The sequence below is a fragment of the Vulpes lagopus genome, chromosome 7, assembly GCF_018345385.1.
Source record: "Vulpes lagopus strain Blue_001 chromosome 7, ASM1834538v1, whole genome shotgun sequence".
Lineage (NCBI taxonomy): Eukaryota > Metazoa > Chordata > Mammalia > Carnivora > Canidae > Vulpes > Vulpes lagopus.
In genome coordinates, this window is record NC_054830.1 from 22042442 (window position 1) to 22055519 (window position 13078).

General features: G+C 48.3%; 1 protein-coding gene across 2 annotated transcripts in view; it reads right to left on the bottom strand.

Annotated features, from left to right (window-relative positions):
* The window catches only part of CHDH (choline dehydrogenase), a 36667-nt gene that overhangs the window by 21361 nt on the left and 2228 nt on the right, over nt 1-13078 (bottom strand). For both annotated transcript variants that reach the window (XM_041761875.1, XM_041761876.1), the window contains exon 2: nt 11389-11459. The gene's annotated coding sequence lies outside the window, so the exon portion shown is untranslated. The remainder of the gene's footprint in view (nt 1-11388; nt 11460-13078) is intronic.

Genomic DNA, 13078 nt, shown 5'->3' on the forward strand with positions numbered 1-13078 from the left:
ACAGCTTCACGCTCCATTCCTCCCTCTTGCCCTATACCTGGACAAGTCAATAAGAAAGCCCTGGCATTCCTGCCCTGGGGGGGGGGGGGGGGGGGGCGGGGCGGCAGGAGTGGAAGGGAGTGAGGGGGTGAGATCTTCAAACCATCCATATATAGGAATCTCCACTTTGGTCCCCCCTCTCCAACCATAATAAAAACCAGAGCCATTCATCCTTCCTTTCACTCAAGCCATCCTGGAGCAACTTGGATGTCTGCAGTGCTCTCCCCAGAAAGCCCCATTAGGGAAAAATAAGCCTTTTCATAGGCTCTTGGTATATGTGTGGTATCATCAGTCTCAACATTCAAACAAATTCTACTGGTGGTAGAGTAGGCTTGCCCCATCTTCTGTGGGGCAACCACAAAACAGAACAATACCATTTATAAGAGCATCAGGAAATATGAAATACTTAAGAGTAATTTAACAGAATACGTGCAAAACTTATACAATGAAAGCTATAAACCTGTTGATAAAAAATTTAAATAACCTAAAAATAAAAAAAAGCATGAACAGGAAGACTAACATTGTTATGAAGTCAATACTCTCTAAATTGATTTATAGATAAGGTGCAATGCAATCAAAACTTGGGGGGGGGGGGTAGGGTTGTAGAAATTGACATGCTGCCTTCAATACATATATGGAAATACCAAGGCCACAGAAAGTTGTAGTAAGAGTCATTATGAAGAAACTCCACAGAACAGTGAAAATGAAGGGCCACAGAACTTCACATCAACATGAATAAATCCCAGGAATATATTCAAATATAAAAAGCAAATTATGCATGGTATGACCTAAATAAGACTTTTATACAAATACAGTTCTAAAACATGTAATTCATATGTGTATCTACCATCAGAGCCCCAAAATATATGAAGTAAACATTAAGAGATTTGAAGGGATTAACAGATAATTCTATAGTAATAAACAGAGACTTCAATACTCAGATTTCGATGGTGAACAGAATAACAGATCAACAGGCGACAGATGACTTAATTAACACTACAGAGCCACTGGACCTAGTAGATATACACAGAACACTCCACCCAGCAACAGAACATACATTCTTCTCAAGTGCACATGGAGCACTTGACATTTGTTACGCCACAAATCTTAATGAATTTAAAAGTATTGAAATCATACAAAGTATCTTTTCTGATCAGACTGGAATGAAAGTAGAAAATAATATCAAAAGGAAAACGAGAATTCTCAAATATGTGGAAACTAAACAACACACTCTTAACCTATTTGTCAAAGAAGAAATCACAAACGATATTAGAGACAAATGAAAATGAAATCAATATACCAAAACTCACAAGATGGAGCAAAAGCAGTGCAAAGAGGAACATTTTTAGTTGTAAATGCATACATTAAAAAAGAAGATCTAAAAAAAAAAAACAAACAAAAAAAAAAAACCCTGGCTTTACATCTTAAGATACTAGACAAAGAAGAGCAAACTAAACCCAAAGCTAGCAGAAGGAAATAATAGATTAGAACAGAGATAAAAAATAATGATCAGAAAAAAAGAGAAAATCAAGCTAAAAGTTGGTTCTTAAAAAAAAAAAAAAAAAAAAAAAAGACAAGCCTTTAAGTAGATTGGATAAGATAAAAAGAGAAGATTCCAATTAGTAAAATCAGAAGTGAAAGTGGGGACATGTCTATGATTTTACAGCATTAAAAAGGATTATAAGAAACCACTATGAATAACTGTAGGCCAACAAATTAGATGACTCAGAAAATTCCCAGATATACACCATGTACCCAAACTGAATTACGAAGAAACAAAAAATACTAATAAGCCTATAACTAGGACATCTAAAATAAAATTTAAAGAAAGGAAAATAATGAGTGTTGACAAGGATGTAGGGAAATTGGAACCATTGTGCACTGCTGGTTGGAATGTAAAATGGCACAGTCACTGCAAACAAATAAAAAAAAAAGTTTGGTGGTTCCTCAGAAAGCTAAACATAGAACTACCATATGATGGCACTTCCACTCCTAAATATATACCAAAAGAACGGAAAGCAGGTTCTCAGATACTCGTACCTCGGTGTTTTTATAGCAGGATCATTCACAAAAGCAAAAAGGCAGAAATAACACAAGTGGCCATCCACAGATGACTGAATGAGCAAGGCTGTGATGTCGTACGATGGAGTGTGACTCAGACTTAAATAGAAACAAAGTTCTAATACATGCTACAACATGGATGAATCTTGAAAACATTATGTGAAGTAAAATAAGTCAGTAACGAAGGGACAACTGTTGTATGGTTCCACTTATATGAGATAAATTCAAAGAGACAAAAAGATTAGAAGTGACCACGGGGTTGGTGGGGGGAGCAAATTGCAGACACACCTCTGAGATATGGCAGGTTTGGTCCCAGATTGATGCAATAAAGTAAATACCACAATAAAGTGAGTCAAGTGATGTTTTTGGTTTCCCAGTGCATATAAAAGGTGCGCTTACCCTAAACTGTAAGTCTATTAAGTGTGCAGTAGCACTATGCCCCAAAAAACAATGCATATGTCTTAATTTAAAAATATTACTAAAAAATGCTAACCATCCTCTGAGCTGATAGAGACATGTCTTTTGGCTGGTGGAGGGCCCTGCCTCCGTGCTGATGGCCACTAACTGATCGGGCCGGTGGTTGCTGAAGGCTGGGTGGCTGTGGTGATTTCTTAAGTAAGACAACAGAGAAGTTCGCTGCATTGAATGACTCTTACTTTCACAAATGGTTTCTCTGTAGCATGCAATGCCATCTCATGGCATTTTACCCTCTTTGAAAATTGGTGTCGGGACGTCTGGTGGCTTAGCAGTTGAGCATCTGCCTTTGGCTCGGGACGTGATCCTGGAGTTCTGGGATGGAGTCCCACATCGGGCTCCTGCATGGAGACCGCTTCTCCTCCCTCTGCCTGTGTCTCTGCCTCTTTCTGTATCTCTCATGAATAAATAAATAAAATCTTTTTTTTTTTTAATGATAGTCACAGAGAGAGAGAGAGAGAGAGGGGCAGAGACACAGGCAGAGGGAGAAGCAGGCTCCATGCACCGGGAGCCCGACGTGGGATTAGATCCCGGGTCTCCAGGATCGCGCCCTTGGGCCAAAGGCAGGCGCTAAACCGCTGCGCCACCCAGGGATCCCCTAAATAAAATCTTTTTTAAAAAATTGTAGTCAATCTTCTCAAATCCTACCCCTGCTTTATCAACTAAGTTTGTGTGATATTCTAAATCCTTTGTTGTCACTTCAAAAATTATCACAGCATCCTCACCTGGAGTAAATTCCAGCTCAAGAAGCCACTCCCATTGCTAACCCCTAAGAAGCAACTCCTCATCAGGTTTTATCATGAGATTGTAACAATGCAGTCCCACGTTCAGGCTCTACTTCTAATTCTGGTTCTCTCGCTGTTTTCTCTACATCTGAAGTTACTTCCTCCAAGAAAGTCTTGAACCCCTCAAAGTCCTCCATGAGGGTGGGAATCTACTTCTTCCAAACTCCTGCTCATGTTGATATTTTGATCTCTTCTCATGAATCACACATGCTCTTAATGACATCTAGATGGTGAACCCTTTCCGGCGGGTTTTTAATTGACTTTGCCCAGATCCGTCAGAGGAATCACAGGGTATGGCAGCTAGAGCCTTACGAAGCATATTTCTTAAATAATAAGACTCAACAGTTGAAATTACTCCTTGGTCCATGGGCTGGCGAATGGATGTTGTGTTAGCAGACAGGAAAACAGCATGAATCTTGTTAAACATCTCCATCGGAACTCTCTGGTGACCAGGTGCTTTGTCAATGAACAGTAATATTTTGAAAGGAATCTTTTCTGAGCGATATGTCTCAATAGTGGGCTTAAAATAATTAGTAAAACGTTTTGTAAAGAGATGGGCTGTCACCCAGCCTTTGTTGCTCACTTACAGAGCACAGAGTAGAAAGCATAACTCTTAAGGACCCTAGAACTTCCTGAATGGTAAATGAGCATTTGTGTTACCTTAAACTCAGCAGCTACATTCACCCTATAAAGACTGTCAGCTTGTCCTTTGAAGCTTAGACGCCAGGCACTGACTTCTCCTCTCCAGCTCTGAAAGTCCTAGACGGCATCTTCTCCCCATACAAGGCTGTTATATCTACACTGACAATCTGGCATTGAGGGTAGCCACCTTCATGAATTATCTGAGCTAGACCTTCCGGGTAATTTGCGGCAGCTTCTACATCAGCACTTGCTGCTGCTACACCTGGCATTTTTTGTTGTTTCCTCAAACCCCATGAACCCACCTCTGCTAGCCTCACACTTTTCTTCTGAGCTTCCCCACCTTTCCCAGCCTTCACAAAATTGAAGAGAGTTAAGGCCTTGCTCTGGATGAGGCTTTGGCTTTAAGGAAATGTTATGACTGCCTGGATCGTCTCTCCCGACCACTCAGACTTTCTCCATCGCAGCAACAAGACGTTCCACTTTCTTATCATTCATGGGTTCATTAAGTAGAACTTTTCATTTCCTTCAAGGACTTCCTCTGCGTTCACAACTTGGCTGTTTGGCTCAAGAGGCCTAGCTTTTGGCCTGTGTCAGCTTTCAACATGCCTTGCTCTCTAAGCTTCATCATTTCTAGCTTTTGATTTAAACTGAGAGACGGGAATCTCTTCCTTTCAAAGGCCATTGGAGGGTTATTAATTGGCCTAAGTTCAATGTCGTTTTGCCCCAGGGAATAGGAAGACCCAAGGAGAGGGAAAGAGAAAAGGAATGGTGGGTCGGGGGAGCAGTCGAAACACACAACATTTATAGATGAACGTCACCGTATACCGGGCCTGGTTCGTGGCACTCCAAAACAATTACAACGGTAACATCAAAGATCACAGACCACAGATCACCATAACAAATAATAAAGTTTGAAATACTGCGAGAACTACCAGAATGTGACACAGAGACATGCAGCGAGCAGGTGCTGGTGGAAAAATGGCACCAAGAGACGTGCTTGACGCAGGGTTGCCGCAAACTTCCATTTGTGAAAAACACAGATCTGCGGAGCACAACACAGCAAAGTGCAATAAAACAAGGTATGCCTGCCCACATCGTTTCGCGGGTACACAACTTCTGTTTGAGGTGACAGGACACTTTGGAAATGGATAGTAGCGATGGTTGCACAGCACTGTGAAAGCACTTAATGCCCCTAAATTGTACTCTTAAAAATGATTTAAATGGTAATTTTTATGTTATGTATATTTTTGCCATAATAAAACTGCAAAAGACCCTCCCATATCACATGCTACACAATTGCAGATGTTGTTGTTGGGGGATTCAAACTTATGACAGAGGAAAGGGTCAGGAAGCCCAGGATGTTGCTTCCAAGCAGGGTGGTCTCAGGTGTTCTCACCCGCACCTGCCATGCTGTGACTCTTAACCCCGGTGGCAGGGGCATGTACATTCATAGAGCTCTGAAGGTACAGACCTTCAGACAGCTTTGAAGGCCTGAAATAATTGGTATTAAAAGTTGACAGGATTAGGAAGCAACACAGTAGCTTTACCAGAAGGCATCAGGCCTACTGTGGAGAAGTGAAGACAAGCCTCTTATTCATGGGATGACAGCAGGTCACTTACTCTCCTTGACCTCACCTCCTGTCACAGCTCAGCCTCCAACACTCCCCTCCACATGCCCCACCATGGAAGGACTTTTAATTGCTCTCCAAGTTCTGGGTCTGACCTCCAACTAGGGCAGCATCTCTCCAGCCTCTGGGCAGGGGTAGACTAATGTGCGGCCTATCTGGGTGGTCCCTTCCTCTGTTGGAACTAGGAAAGTCCCTCAGGCACCTCTGCCTCCCAGTCCCCAGCCCAGGATTTGCTGAATAATGGAGACCAGAGAGCACAGGGCACTTGCCTGCTTTCACTTCCCCTTCTCAGGATGCATGTGGTCCAGCTCTCCGCCCCACACCATGCCCACACTATGGCGAGGGGTAGGCTTTCTTTTTCTCTTCAGGCAGGCTTGGTGCCCAGCCCCCAGAACATTTCCCTGCTTCTGAGATCCCTCTGCCGGAGCTGGCTCCCACCTCCTCTCAGAAGGCCCAGGCCTTGGGCTGGCGGGAGCAGGGTCTCACTCAGGCTCCTGGTTCACAGTGTTGGAAGGTACGGGCCCTATAACACACTCACTTTGTAAAAGGGAATGAGGGGGTGGGAGGAATGGGGTTGCAGAGAGAGGGCTCACTACCCAAAGGGGACTCCTTGGGGTCAGGGACCCCTAATCCCTGGTGCAGTACCCCCTCGGGCTTCCAGACTAGGTGAGTAGGTATACTGATCCACAGGGGGCAGGAGTCACAGGGAAGGAGCCCTGGAACTGGTCATGTGGAAAGTGAGGGGTGGGGTCGGGGTGGATGTAAGGAACGTGAGAGAAAGCCAGGATAGCATGTGGGTTCATAAAGTGGGGGGGGGGGGGGCAGTGGATGGGGGGGTCAGTGGATAGGGGGGTCCTGCCATAGGCCAGGTAGCATCCAAGGCTTCCTTCTGAGTCTAGGTGCCTATATCCCTGACCTGCCCTGTTTGCTGGAACCAACCCTGGCTCTGTTTAGGGCCCTTGTCTGTCCACTCCTGGGCTCTGAGCAAGAGAGAAAGGGGCAAGAGGAGACGTCCATCTGTTCTGCCTCCCAGTCCCGGGGAGAAGACCTTCATGCTACACTGGTCTTCTCAGGGCACCGGGCAGCCACACCAAACCACCCCTTCCATCCGGCCAGGCAGCTTGGAGCTAGGCACCTGGTCCCTGTGACACTTCAGTCTGGAAAGCAAGAATCTGGTCAATTCAGGCCCTTCCTCCTACCCTCATTTCAGTGATGGACACAGCAGGTGGGTCAAGCGCAGATGAGTGATGGGCAACAAATGTAGGAGCCACCTTATGCCATTAAGTATCGCTAGAGGCCTTTGTCACCGTAGTACTCAGTAGTGACTAACAATTCTCATTTCAAATTCTTAAATCAGTAGGTGAAGATGTGTATTAAATAATGTGCCAAATTTCATGGTCAGAATTTCTTGTAGAATGACAAATTTCCATGTAATTTTGAGCTTGTGACCAACTGCATAGGAAGTTCGATCATTTTGGTGGTGTCAAATTGCAAGAGAAATGTACCCAGAACAAAATGCTTACCTGTCCTCTCTGGAGTACCCACTCTTGGGACAGTCGGCCTCCAGAGTCACACAGCTGGAGAACTAATCAAACCCTCTGACACAACACTTGTAACAGGTTCTTCACAATCTCTTGGCATGCACGTGTGTGTGTGTGTGTGTGTGTGTGTGTGTGTGTGTTTCCTTTGTAGCTTGTGTTGTGTGCAGTGAGCTGGGCTGGTCAGACGCTTTGGGCCCCTCAAGTCCAAGCTTTCATAGGTAACCCAAGAAGAGATGACATGACTCTGGAGAGAGACCAAGCAGGCTCAGCTAGCAGCTAGCAGCCTGCTTCAGCCTTTGAGAAGCTCCACTAGGGCAAGGCCAATGGCAACGATTCTGCTTGGGGCACAGCAGAGCGTGTAAACCCTTCTAAAAGGGAATGGACACATGAGGACTTCAAAGGTGCAGCCCTTCGTTTCCATCTCACTTCTAGGAATTCAACCAGAGAGCTCTTCATGACTACAAAAAAATACAAGCGTAAGAGAGCTGTCCCATGTTGTTTCTGCTGGAAACCAATGATAAAAACCTAACTGTCCACCACTAGGGGATGGCATAGGGAAAAAAATGGGCCCATCCATGTGAAAGGACCTGCTTACTCTTTTAAATAGTGACTGTGTAGCCTTCTCACTGTGGATGCAGCCTGAGCAGACCTAAGTACACGGCCCGGCTCCTGACCATCGAGGCCCTTGATGCCCAAGGAGGGACTGGCCTTCACACCTGTCTCTGTGCCCTCAGGCCGGGATGGTGACAACACTGCCAAGAGAATCACAGAACGCATGGTGGGGACCACAGCCATCCTTGCCTCTGTGGCAGTGGCTGCATGTCATTCTCAAATGGAGGATTCAGGTCAGATTGCCTGCCTTCGACCTGACCATCTATCTAGTCCTGGCTTTGGCCTGCTCTCCCTGCAAGACCTCCAATACGGTTCTCACGTCCAGGCTAGGCTTTGTGTGGGTGGAATGGACAATGCTCCGTAGCCGCCTTTGTCTGACCATGAAGCTCCCTTCAGCCGTGGAACCAACCAGAGTGATCATTATATTAGTAATAGCAAGGGCAGCTGTCCTGTCCTGAGCACTTTGCATGGGTCCCCATGCACATTCAATCCCCCAGACATGTGGGTGGGGATGGAGCATGGGAAGGGGGGGGGGTCTTCATCCTCCTCCTCCTCCTCATGATCAGTCTCATGTCACAGAAAGGCAAACGAGCCTGAAGGTTGGAGCCCCTGCCCTGCCTCAAATTGGGAGCCAGGACACTCCCACCATAGGCCTGAACAACAAAACCACATCACAGGAGCCAAAAAGTCATGGTGACATGAGAAGAGTGCAGGACACCATATGCCAACACCAGAGCTCTGGAGGCCAGAAGCAGGAACGGCTCAGCTGCTTTCCTGCAGCTCAGCAAAGTCTTCCCAATGGTACAACCATTGGTACAACCTGTGGCAGGCTGAGGTGAGCGCGGGGTGATGGCCCAGGGTAGGAAGGGTCTTGATCAGAGAGAGATGAGCCCTGGCTGGGAGGTGATGGTCTAGTGAATAGCCCCGGGGAGCTGCCTCCTCCCCTTCACTGCCACCCCTAAGCGAGGCCACCCCAAGATGGCACAATGAGCTTCCTCAGGGCCCCATGGCTCCTTTTGTCCCAAGAGCCCTGCTTATTCTGTCCCCTGCCCGCTCTACCTCCTTCCACCCCACCATGAGCCTTGCAGTATGGGTTCCAGGTGCACAACCATCCTCTCAGAATCCATCACCTAATGGCCTGGTGTGGGGGGCAAGAGCATCTCAGGCTTGCCATTGAGCATGAGGGTGCCCCTCTAGATGTTAACTCCCCTGAAATCTGGGCTGCAGTAGCCCAGGTAAGTGGTGTTCTATAGCAGAGAAGGCTGGGTGAAAGTAGCGGTGTTGGGGGGCACCTGCTGGAGGTAAGCACAGGTAAGTCTGGGCCAAAACCAGGGAAGGGCTGAGGGCACAGAAGATCCCGGGGCCTTGGCTCTTATGCAGAAGTGATGTAACACCAAAAACAGGGATGCTCCCCCAATCCGGGGTGTTGAAGGCCTTCCTTGGGCCACACACAGTGAGGACGCAGAGGCTACCAGGTGGCCTAGTAGCCACAGGTTACCAAGATTTCCACAGGCCGGGCCTGCCCACAGAGCTGTGATGGGATCTGTTCACATACAGACAGCAGTAGGGGGAGCTCAGGGCTTCCAGAGCCAGGCACACAGCAAGCGCTCAGTAAGTGCTTGTCACTTGACTAGTATATAAAAATACATTGTTCACTCCAGCAGAAGAGGCAGACATGGAAACTGAGGCACGGGGGGGGGGTCAGGGACTTCTCTTATAAGGCCTAGGGCCAGCACCTCTGAATCTGTCGACTTTTGTCCACCCCACAGACACCCACCTGGACCCGTTTCCATCACCTCCCACTGGAACCCCTCCTGATAGTTCCTGATGGCATCCCTGCCACCACGACCCCCTCTGCACTCTCGCCTACAGTCTGCACCCCCCCAGCAGCTGGGGGAATCTCAGAAGGAAGGGGAGCCCCCAACTAGCAGAGGGTCAGCTTGGGCCTCACCAAAGTGATGAATCACACAGAGAAGACAGAATGACCAAAGCTCCCTCATGTCCAGAGAGGGTCCGAATGGGAGGACACAGTACCGCCTACTGTACAGGCCACTTGTAGGAAACGGGCCTGAGTCAGGAAGGAGCAAAGGCCCCTGGGCGCCCCCCCCACCCCGGAGTTAATACAGGCAGGCCCAGCAGGCGACCCAGCAGTCACCCCTCGAAGTCCCTGCGCGGTGCGGCTCCTTCTGCCCACGGAGCCTGTCCCTGCAATTTAATAAAACCACCTTGCTGCACCAAAGACGTCTTGAGAATCCTTTCTGGACTGTTTGCTCTGAACCCCATGTTTCCACACCCCCACCCACCACCTCTTTCGGCAGAAGGCCTCCCCTCTGCTGTCCCACCCACCGCTGCCCTGCGGTGCGTTTAATCAACTTCTAGCTCCTCTGAATTCTTTTACCTCCTGCACCACTGACTCCAGCCCATTGCCACCCCACATCCAGGGGACCCCCATCCCATCGGGAGACACACCACACCTACAAAATATCCTCGCCAAAAAACTCAAACCCGAATCTGCTTGCACTTCTAGAGCTACCTACCAATTCAGAGGAAAGTCAGGGGAGCATGGGATAGCACCCCCCCACAGCCCCATCAAGGGAAACGCCATATATTTATTTCTTCAACAACAAATTCAAGTGAAAAATAAACAAGACAAAGAGAGCAAAAATCTCTGAGATAGAGCAAAATCTCTAGAATAATGTGTGGATCTTACTTAGATTCTGGGAATGTGGGCAGCCCCGGTGGCTCAGAGGTTTAGCGCCGCCTTCAGCCCAGGCATGATCCTGGAGACCCAAGATCGAGTCCCCGCGTTGGGCTCCCTGCATGGAGCCTGCTCCTCCCCCTGCCTATGTCTCTGCCTCTCTCTCTGTGTCTCTCATGAATAAATAAATAAAATCTTAAAAAAAAGATTCTGGGAATGTGAACACCTGCTGGGCTTTTGAGGATATTAAGGAAATCCTTGCTTGTCAGATTTGACCTTGGCCCTGTAGTTACACTGTTTGAAACCCTCTTTCAGGGGCCCCTGGATGGCTCAGCGGTTGAGCTACTGCCTTCCGCTCAGGTGGTGATCCCGGAGTCCCCAGATCGATTCCCCACATCAGGCTTCCCGCGGGGAGCCTGCTTCTCCCTCTGCCTGTGTCTCTGCCTCTCTCGGTGTGTCTCTCATGAATAAATACAATCTTTAAAAAAAAAAAAAGTATCTCTTTCAGGAATACATACTAAAAAAATCGAAAGGAAAAAAATACGTATTTGGAGTTTGGTTTACAATCACCATAGGTATGACTGGGTAGACAGACTTAACAGGATCACACCCTCCCTGGGAAGGGCAGGTGGAACTCGACACCTCCAGGCTCATTTTGTTCCAAACTTTCCATAATAAAAGAGAGTTGTTGCTGCTGCCCCTCTGCTTTAAGGCTGAAACATCCCTGCCACAGGAGTGAAGGAAAGAAAGGAGGGTGGACCAGAGAACCTCCCCCCACCACACTCCAGGCAGGGGACCAGGTCTAGGCTGAAGGATTCCCAACCATTCCCCTGCAAATCCAGGCTGCCTCCCTCCTCTTTCAAGCCTGCTTTTACACAGTTTTCAAACCTCAATTAAAAAACACCCACCTCACACCCAGCTATGACAGGATTCAGGAGAGCCGGCCGCCAGCACCAGCCCACACGCTGCTGTGGATTGTCTGTAAAAGATAAGCACAGCATCGAAAGTCAGAGTTGAGAAACTTTTACAGTAATTCCACACAAAGCCTTTATGTCGGTTGGGTCTCCTGGCAAGGTAATGGGCTTCCAAAAAAGGAAAAAAAGATCACTTGTTGTGATCCTGGGGTTGCAGCCCCAAAGCGGTCACCCCTCTTGGTTTATTGAGGCCCTCTGAATCTCAGTTTCCTCATCTATAAAATGGAAACAGAGCCACCCCTTTCGTGGGTTTGTTAGGAGAGCAAAAGGAAGTCAGAGCGAAAAACACCCTTTGATAAATGAAAAGTGCCACCTGTCACATTCACAGTGTGGCTGCAGTCCTGTCCTCGCCCTACTCCCTACATAGCTTCACTCACCCTGCCTCCTCCTCCATCAAGTGTGACCCTGGCCAATAATATCACTGATAATAGAGTCATTCACATATCACTGATCAAAAAGTAGGTCACCAACCCTGCTCTGTGTGCCCAATAACCCTCCCGAGAGGACTGGGAGGCTGACAGCATCACCCCCCCCTCCCCCGCCTGCAGCGGGGGCTCCGGGAGGACGGCATTCCCTGCCCCCTCCCTCTGTCTTTGGACTTGCTCTGGAGGCCCCGCAGGACAATGTATGCAAACACCTATGCAAGTGCCCCGGGGCTGGAGTGCACAGCCTGGTCCCGGTGGTGTGCTTTTCTGGGCTGGCCCCTCCTCATGGCAGCAGAGCAGATGATTGCCCTGGGTGGCCCTGCTGGGGACAGCGGGGTACAGGCCCTGGGGGGCAGACACAGGGTCAGAGGAGCACCTGGGGCAGAGCTCCTCCCAAAAGCCCCATGTCCCAGCTCAGGTAGGCCACCAGGGCCCCAGGAAGCAGCCAGAAACTACTGGCTCTTCACGAGACAATGAGTGCACATTGACCGGCCAGGGCCTTGATTAATATTTGCAAAAGGAGCAAAGTAGAGAATTCATCTGGATTGAGGCGGGGCCTGGGGTATGTCAACAACCTCCGTGGCCTTGCTCTCTCAGGGATAGCCCAGGCAGAGAAACAGGCCTGATAAAGGTGATAGAACCTGAGACTGTGACCCCACTTGAGTGGGGAGGAATTTCCTTACTCGAGTCATGGAGGTATTATTATTTTTTTTTGCCTCGCCTTCCCTTCTCCCAGATTTACACAGCATCTTGAACTCCTTCAACTTCCTTCCTATCTCTTCAGTCTCCTAACAGCTCTGCCCACCCAGAAGAGTAGATGTCAGCCCCACTGATAGTGAGGGACACTGAGGCTCCAAGACACCAAGAGCTTCACCCAAGGTCAGCAGCACAGCTGGACAAACCCTGGAGTCTCACCTGCCGGGGGCAGCACAAAGCCTATCCCAGGAAGTCTGGGGTCAGGTGCCATGGGTACTAGACAGGGGGGTCTTCTGGGCTGCACTAGAGGCCCTGACAGTCACTCTACCAGAGGAGAAAAAGGAAGAAACGCAAACCAGCTCTCCCGGGTAGGCAGGAGTGAGTGCCACTGGGTGGAAGGTGCACATCATTTGTTCATTTAAGCATTTAAAGGTGCCTCCTAAATCCCAGGACGTGAAGCCACACTGCATGGTGGCTCTTTGAGAACACCAGACCCAGCTGAA